The sequence below is a fragment of the Pinus tabuliformis genome, chromosome X (assembly GCF_031772625.1).
Source record: "Pinus tabuliformis cultivar Carrire ecotype Pingquan chromosome X, CPIR1, whole genome shotgun sequence".
Classification (NCBI taxonomy): Eukaryota; Viridiplantae; Streptophyta; class Pinopsida; order Pinales; family Pinaceae; genus Pinus; species Pinus tabuliformis.
The window spans coordinates 1,568,876,740-1,568,885,891 of record NC_142308.1 but is presented as its reverse complement, the minus strand read 5'-3'; the positions used below and the strand labels follow the sequence as shown (position 1 = coordinate 1,568,885,891).

Genomic DNA, 9,152 nt, shown 5'->3' with positions numbered 1-9,152 from the left:
ATGAAAGTAAACAAAGGAGGTACTGGGCACTTGAGATGGGCCCAACCCCAAGAGCTAACCAATCGTCCTAAACTTTAGGGAATCGGCTGCCCAAAACTTGTAGTTAACAGCAGTCCTACTTGACTTGCTTGGCTGCCCTTGTGCTAATTGATTTGGTGGCCCTTGAACTCCGAGCTGATGGTGGAGAATTCGAGGTAAGGGCCCATAAATGAAGGGGACACCTTCCTACAAATCATCTCCCTTGTTCTCCCATGAATTTGGCTGCCAAGTGCTCATTAAAACCTTCAATTTTGTCTCCAAATTGACCAAAAAGGCTACACAAAAGCACACATTAAACTTGTTGGCATAATGACGAACCCAATTCACTCTATTAGCATAAATATAATAAAAAACATACAATAAACTAATGAGAATGGTGGATTAAGTCAAATTAGGAGGTTGAATGAGCCCATATAATTATCCATTTTTGGGGCTCATCATCACCCCCCTACTGAAAGTGTTGCTCATCCTCTGAGCAACCAATCTATCTCCTCATCTTTGATGGCCCTGGTGGCCTCCCTGTCATGCTAAGCTCTTGAAGCGATGTCCTCTTCTCAGTCATGAAACCATGCTTTTCTCTTTGCTTCTTCCCACTGCCTGTGCTCCTTTTCCTAGAGAAGTTTCAGCATTGGTATGATTGTGCAAGTATATTCAATCAGATGGTGGCAATGGTGGTGAAAGGAGATGAAACCAGTGGAGGATGGAAGAAAAGAGTGGTTGCATGCCTCCTCAACAGACTTCAAGCTTCAAATCCCTCTCCATAATCGATTCTAGCCTGCCCAAAGGCTCTACAGGATGTTTCTGGTAGCAATACAGAACTTCCTGTAGAAGTCTTGTAGCTTCGTGTAGAAGGTTGAACCATGACTAGAATGTGTCCAAACCCTGAAAAAATGAGTGTTCATTGAGGGGATGGATGTGAGGATGCCTGGGAACTTGGTAGGGACCCTTCTGCTTGTGTTGGGAGGCCCCCTTTCCACATTGTGTTCCTGCAACCTGCAACAATTTCCATGGATTAAACTTGTTTTTTCCCTCTCTGTTTCTTCCTTCTTTTCTTTATTTCTCTTCCTCTTGCTTCTCCTATGGCGTTTCCTGTGATGGCTTGCCCTAGGTTTTCTTTCCCTTAGCTTCCTTACCCTAAGTTTTCTTCTCTGCCTCACTATCTTGCTTCCTCACGCTCTATTTTGGCTTGTGCACTGATCAGAATGGGAATTTTGTATATGGTTTCCTCCCCAAAATGTGGGGGATAGTATCCCTCAAGTGTTTTTTCTTTACAAACCATTCAACCAGTCATGTCATGTTTTTCACTCTATTGAGTCTTGCCATAGAAAAGATAATGGGATTTTTATGGTCATTCAAAACACACATGTGTTCAACTGTCTATTCAGGATTGAACAAGAGTTCCTCAATTGAACCATGTAAAGTAGTAAGACAATGTTGCTCCTCTGTATAAGGGAAATAAATTTGCATGTCTGCTCCAGGAGAAACAATGTTGAATTTGGGATCAAAAACATCAATTCCATGAACCACACGATAAAGACCAGGAAGGGTGAAAGCAGTGTGGCTCTCATACTGTCCAACAATATCCTTGCTTCCAGCAATCTCTTGATATGTTCTAGTGATAATAAAATCTGCATGATTCATTGCAATTAGATCTGCAGTAAACTGGCAAGAGAAATGTATTTTTCTTCATATTTTTTCCAGTATATGTCTGAATCTGGGTATTTGGTCTTCTCCACAGCATGGGCTATGTTGCACTGAGTGATTCCTTGTCTATGTGAAATCAGAGATGCAACTAAATTTCCATCACTGTAATTTCCAATGATCAGATCAGGTTGACCTTTTAGCTCTACCGTTACTTCATTTAATACATCCTCTAAAAATCTTTCCAAGTAAGGCCACACATAAAATCGAGAAACCCATTTCTGCAGAACTCCTTTTTCTGTTCTAAAGGGTACGCAGAGGATCCTTGAATGTTGTGTTCCACCAATTATTTCAATTTGTTGATTGCATGTTGTACCATAGGCCTCAGGAATCAAACGATTCACCACAATAATTTCAGGTTCGATGTCCAATCCTTGATGTTTTATTCTCAGCAACATTTCATTCTCTAATGCATGGGAAAACAAGTCCACCACCTCAGGGTTTCCCGCAATTTCTTGGAGTCCGAAGGTTCTTTTCTAATGAACCCTCCTGGCATGGTAAAAAACTCTGTTTTTGTTGTTCTGAACTTGCCTGCTCGTGTACAAAAGGAGGACTTCGAGATTTCTCTACACAGAGCATAGAGCTACGTCTCCGTTATGCACACAGTCATATAAAATTCACAATTTTTCACTGATGAGCCTTGACAGTGTCTCAATTTTTCTACAGGAGGGATTTTAATTCAAGACCCTAGAGAAAATCTCGCATGCAGACCACGAAGACAATTCCAGGCAGCAATAAGAAAACAGTTTTTGAATTCATAGACGGACTTGCATTCACATTTTCCCTACCCCCTCAACACGTCGAATTCACCACCTTTTGAATTATTTGCATGGGAAAGTTATGTTCAGGCATACCTCCCTAAGAATTGCCACCCTCGATGTGAACAGTCCAAGCTTCTTGGTATGCTGGGTTTCCTGTAGCGCAGCTTCCTGTAGAAATGCCTGTAGAGCGCCCCTGCACCTCTGAGCAAGCCTGATATGCAGCAAAATCTCGAAGACAGGTAAAAAAACTCAATGGAGGACAATAGGTTAACCGATTGTGCACACTTCAGTTGAGGATGTGGAAAGTGCAGATGAACAGCAGTTCGTGAGTTTCAGCCGAGCCTTCTTTAGTTGCTGCGTGATTTGTGGTGAGGAGGAAAAAACATGTGTTGGCCATGCAGATGGAAGTGTTGCAACAAATCGTCATATTTCCTACCTGTGATCACTCCATCAATCACGTTGAAGGTCAAAGAGTCACCATTACTTGTTTCTCAATTTCCTCCTGAGATGGCTGAGCGCATGTGTCTTACTCACCCATCGAGTGCTGTTGAACTAGATGAGGCTGGCCAGTTAGCTGGCCACCAATTTTTTAATCCCAACCATCCCATTGCTCATGCTATTTCTGAATTACATTCATGCAACCAGAGGAATGAGTTTTAGTCACGTACCTAAAGTCAAATGGTTGCTGTGAGGTGCTTTTTGCTGCTGCATGCATCTGTTTCGGTGGTTGCATGATGGCTCCTTTTTGCTATAAGCTCTTTGCTGTCTGATGTGTGGTTATTTTGCTTGTGCAGGTATCCTCTACCCAGATCTAAGTTGCAGGAGTTCATTTCCATGTTCAGATCTGCACCCTCAAGCTGCTGCTGCTGAATTTTCACAGGACTGAAACTTGTTTTCGCCATTGCTCCAGAATGATAGATCAGATCGACCTGAAACTTGTTGAGCATGTTCCTATCATCATGATGCACCTCCCATAGCAAAATTACAATCAATGGATGCACAGATTTCGAGAAAAATGGAAAATGGCTGAAGATTTTAGAGATCAATTTCTCAGAAACTATATGTCGGAATTGGCTGAAACTACTTGGGTAGGTTACTATCACCTACATGCATCTCCTCATGAAACATGTTTTGAAACAGATGCACAAATATGGAGAAAATGCAAAAATGGCTGAAGGTGATGGAGGCTGATTTCTTGGAAACCGTGCACCGAAATTGGCTGAAACTGCTCAGGCATGTTTCCATCACCCCTGTACAATTCCCCATAAAACGGTTTTTCAAATGCATGCATGATTTTCAAGTTATGGCAAAAACAAATTCTGTTCTATGTATTTTTTCTTCAAAGCATTCTGCAAGTTTTTGCATGGTGAAAAAGAATGAGCTTGGGCTGTGATGCAGGCATGGAGGTGACGGAGGAGGAGTTTGAAAATTGCAAGAGGACTTCTGAACCCTTGAGGAAGCTACCATGTTCGCCAAACTACTTTTTTCAATCCATTTTTAACTTCTTGTAATTTCTCCAGGAACTTCCTATAGAAAACACAGTTTTGAGGAAAGAAGCACAATGAGCTCGAAAAAATGATGGAAAAGGGTGAGGGATGGAAAAATGGATGTGTGCAGGCCTCATGGACATATTCCCAGCCTTCAAGTCCTCTTCGGAGATCAATTTGGCTTTTTTGTAAGCTTCCTGTAGAAGACACAAAACTTCCTGTAGAAAACACAGTTTTCATAAAAGAAGCACAATGAGGTGGAAAAAATGATGGAAAAGGGTGAGGAATGGAAAAATGGATGCTTGCAGGCATAACCAATAGATTCCAAGATTTAGATTCCCTTCCAAAATCGAATCTAGCTCGCTTGAAGGTTCTACAGGATGTTTCCTGTAGAAATACAGAACTTCCTGTAGAAGGCACAAAAATTCCTTTGTCTTTGTTTTGAGTGATCCTCCTGACCTGCAATGTCCTTCTTGCAACCTGCAATTATCCAATGGAAATTAGGTTTATTTTTATTTCTCTTTTTCTCCTTTTTTTTTGAAAAACAACTAGGGCGCCTCATGGAGGTTTTCACCCTAATTGTCTGCCCTGGGTGCCTCCAAGGGAGGTTTTCACCCAGAGATCTTATTTTCTTTTCTCTTTTTTCCCAACCCATTGACCGCCTCATGGAGGTTTTCAATCAATGAGCCAATCTAAGGTGCCTCCGAGGAGGTTTTCACCTTAGATTTTTATTTTTCTTCTTATTTTCATTTTTTTTCTTTCTTCCTCTTTTCTACCCTACCCTGCTTGAAAAACAAAATCATTTTCAAGTATAATAATACTTCCAATGGAGCCATGTACACATCGAGATTAGAGACAAGACGATGTGAAGGCTCGAAATGCATGCTTTGACAGCTATCCAGATTTCAGAGACAAAATGATCTGACTTTGAAGGGATCAAACATAGCTGAGGAAGAGAGTACTGCTACAACTTAGTGACTGACTGGAACCATGTCTCAATATAGCTTTGATATCCTTGGTCCTTTTGCTGATCTGGATCATTCTTCATGTCACCTTCTATCATGACCTTCTCATCTTCCTCTTTTTTCTGATCTTTCTCTTGAGTACATGGAGGATTTGATGGTAACCATGAGGGAACTCTCTCGATCTCTGATTCTGATCTCTTCTCTTCATCAAGTGCAGCCCATGGTTCTTTGATCTCCTCTTTTGAATCTTATTTTTTCGGATGTGGTCCTTCAATGCTTTCAAGATAATCTCTTTTTTGCAATGCTTTTCCTGAGCTATGGTGAAGATCATTAAGCTCAAGAGGAGTCATTTGGACATGTTGTGCCTTAGCTTTGCAATTAGGTTGAGCTATTCCAATGTGCGGGTTTGGAAATGGTGGTATGGGTAGTTGAGTGGGGGTGTATATTTGAGATGGATGTGGATGGGGTTGTGGTTGGGCAGGCATTTGGGGTTGCCTTGGTGGAGCAGGAGGCAATGGTTGTGGATGAGCAGGTGGTGGAGGAAAAGAAGTGGGAGGAGTGTTGTATTGGGGCCTCCACCCCTGATGAGGTGCATTCCACTGAGGCTGTGGCTGAGCATAAGAGTGAAACGAATGAGCAGCTGGTTGGGCATAATATGGAGATGGATCTGACCAAGGAGGGGGTGTGGACCAGGAAGGATGAGCAGGGGGACCCCAAGAAGGCATGAAAGTGGCTTGATAGGGGTCATAATAGGTATCGGATGTCCCTTGCAGTTCCGGCTGGTAAGATCTAGGTCTATGTGGCCTCCTTTGGTTCATATAATAGAGTGGTTCAGTGGCTCCTTTGGCTCTCTGATATGCAGCTTTAAGTCCAGGAAAGGAAGGGCACTAATTCGTAGGATGGTATTCTTCACAAACGAAACACACTTCTAGGGAGTGCATTGGACATTTGCTCCTAGGATGCCTTCTAGTGCACCTGGGACAAAAGATGGCCAAAGCCCTCTTGGATTCCTCTTGCTTCCTTTGGATCTATAGGGTATCCAATTGCATGGCAAGAAACTGCCTCATATCACTCTTGAAATCTTCCATCTAATTTTCAAATTCATTTTGGACAAGGTACTGCTCCTAACATTTCTGCTTGTTGCCATTTGCTCCAGAGGAATGGTTTCTTCTTCTTCTTCCCTTGAAGTTCTTCAAATATGTCTTGTTGTCCACCTAAGGGTTCTTTAATCACAACCATCGAAGAAGAGAAAATGTTGGCTGTGTGAAGCAGTGGGGGTGTTGTGCAATCATTTTTCTAACTTATCTCTACTCCTACAAGGCATGAAATGAAATCTTTTTGGTTGATTTTTGTTTTTTTCTACTTCTACCTCCAAAATTGAAATAGATTGAACTGTAACTAACTATCTTGCTAAAATGAAAATGCGGAATTGAAATGAAAGAAGGAAAGGACTAATCTATTTTGCTCAAATGAAATTGCAGGAATGAAATGCTAGTCTACGCTTGCGGAATTGAAATGCTAATCTATGCTTGCAGAAATGAACTTGTGGAATTGAAATGCTAATCTATGAAAGCAGGAAATATCTACTTTACTTTTGTAGAAATGGAAACGAAATAAACTATTTAGCAGAAGGTGAGAGTAGGAAAATAGAAGAAAAGTGGCAATCACCAATACTCTGACACTTACCCGGCAATGGCGCCAAAAAGATGGTGGGCTCCAGTATTGTAGCAATAATGTTGCAACTCTTGGGATTGCCTTCTTTACTTTTATCAACCCGGTAGTTCGTAACAAACTTGGAAGCGACGGTGCTGTATGCACAAGTACTAGCTCTTGCCGCAGCTGTCACTTGGTCAGCTGGCACAAGTCCGCTAGGGCTTAAGCCAACTTCTATGAGCTCTTAGAAGAAGCTTTTTAACTGATGGATGAAAGCTAAGTCAAAGGAAGCTAATCTACTTGCAGAAAGAAACTGAAAGCCAAAAAGTAACACAAACCCTAGCAAACCCTAATTCTACTAGCTAGTCCTACTGATGCAAAGGAGAGAATGCAAACTACTGGAAGGGATGCCATTACTTCTACAAAGGTAAAATACATGTGTCTAGACTACCTCTACCTGAAGAAAACATCTTTTTGTATTTTTGAATAAGTTATTAGAATTATCATGCATGTGCTTTTAACTGTTTGTGACTGTGCAGAGGTGGATTGGCGAGAGGAAATACTTGGAAGAGGTCGGGAAGGTTCAGAGAGGGCCTAAGGGGTCCCTAACACCCTTCCAGAGATTTTCACAGAGTTTGGCTATCAATAAACCTCATTTGTGAGCTTCTATAGGAAGTCTGCAGGGGTTCTACAGGATGTTTCAGGAATTTCTACAGGATGTTCAGAAATTTCTACAGGATGTTTTAAAATTGGATTTTGGAGGATGGGTGAGTGAGGGAAGATGCATGAATGGATATGGAGGTAGGATAGGGGTCTGAAGTGGCCCAGGGACTGGTGGATGGAGTGGTGAGAAGGTGTAGATAGCTAAGTTGGCTCAAAGAATGCTTAAACAATGATGTACAAAAGCTAGGGTTATGTGAGCAAATGTGGTAAATGAGAGGTAAGGATTATAAGTAGAGGGTGGAGTGGATGGTGCTGATGGAGAATAAGCAGATGAAGGAGTGGTACAGGTGCTCTGCAAGTTGTTTTTCCAATCTGAACCAACAAAGACTTGTAAATTCAAAGACCTAGTTTCGTTGACCTAATTTGCTAGCTGTCAGTAAAGGGAATGAACAGAAGTGTGACCTGCAATGAAACCATGTATTTTAACTCATGCAACTAAGCAAACGAAAGTCTGAACTTATAACCAACTTCTACACATGAAGATCAAACACTAGTGATTGCATGGGAAAGCAAAATAAGTGTTTTCGTGGGAAGCAAAGTCATCCTGCTCACAGCTCCTGATCCCACTGAGGGAGAGGTGAAACCATAGATGTTTGTTGGCCCTTTTCTTGAAGCTTTTTCTGTTAACAACCTATCAACTAAATCTGAGCATGAAAAGCTATTTTACTCATCAAAAACAACCTAAATAATAAAACAAGGTTTAAATCTAAATAACAGATTTTATTCTAAGAATGCAGCAAAGACACATGAAAGTAAACAAAGGAGGTACTCGGCACTTGAGATGGGCCCAACCCCAAGAGCTACAGCCTCCTAAGAGAGATTTAGAGCTGGTGAAAAGCTGGATTCATCTTTATTGATCAAAAGAAATGTTACATTCCAAAAACTATCTACAAGGAGAACTTGAAAATGTGCTGAAAGCAAAGCTAATCTACTGCCTAAAAATCGAACTACAAAATGACTACACAATGAATACAAAATGACTAACTACTGGCTAACCAAAATGAGGCCCTAAGCCTTCTTATTTATACAAATTGAGGACCCCAACAATCCTCCTAAACTTTAGGGACTTGGCTGCCCAAAACTTGTAGTTAACAGCAGTCCTACTTGACTTGCTTGGCTGCCCTTGTGCTAATTGATTTGGTGGTCCTTGAACTCCGAGCTGATGGTGGAGAATTCAAGGTAAGGGCCCATAAATGAAGGGAACACCGTCCTACAAATCCTCTCCCTTGTTCTCCCACGAATTTGGCTGCCAAGTGCTCATTAAAACCTTCAATTTTGTCTCCAAATTGACCAAAAAGGCTACACAAAGCACACATTAGACTTGTTGGCATAATGACTAACCCAATTCACTCTATTAGCATAAATATAATAAAAAACATGCAATAAACTAATGAGAATGGTGGATTAAGTCAAATTAGGAGGTTGAATGAGCCCATATAATTATCCTTTTTTGGGGCTCATCACTTTTCTTTATGAGCAAGGCACACAATCTCTTGAGAAGATTCAGGGGTTGTCTTCTTTCCAAAAGCTTTCTCTCTTTCAGCAAACTTTTTCACAAGAGAGTCAAAGGTTATATATTTGAGATTTCCATTTGCTTGCAATGACTCAAGATAATTGGAGTAAGTAGGATAGAGTGCCTTGAGAAAAGCAATCAGAGTTATATCCAATTCAACCTTAGTGGATTTGATATCATGCATTATAGACTTTACTTCAGATGCAAGAGCAAGAGGATCATTATTTTGCAGTTCAAGAGTGAAGAGTTTAATCATTAGTTGAACGACTTCAAGTGCAGAATGTGAGTCATAAAGTTCTTTCAGCTTTTG

The 9,152-nt window shown here is 41.1% G+C and overlaps 1 pseudogene; it reads right to left on the bottom strand.

Moving 5' to 3' along the window:
* Window positions 1-1,685: 1,685 nt before the first annotated feature.
* On the bottom strand, window positions 1,686-2,138 carry LOC149146018 (sucrose synthase pseudogene; annotated as a pseudogene).
* Window positions 2,139-9,152: the final 7,014 nt, after the last annotated feature.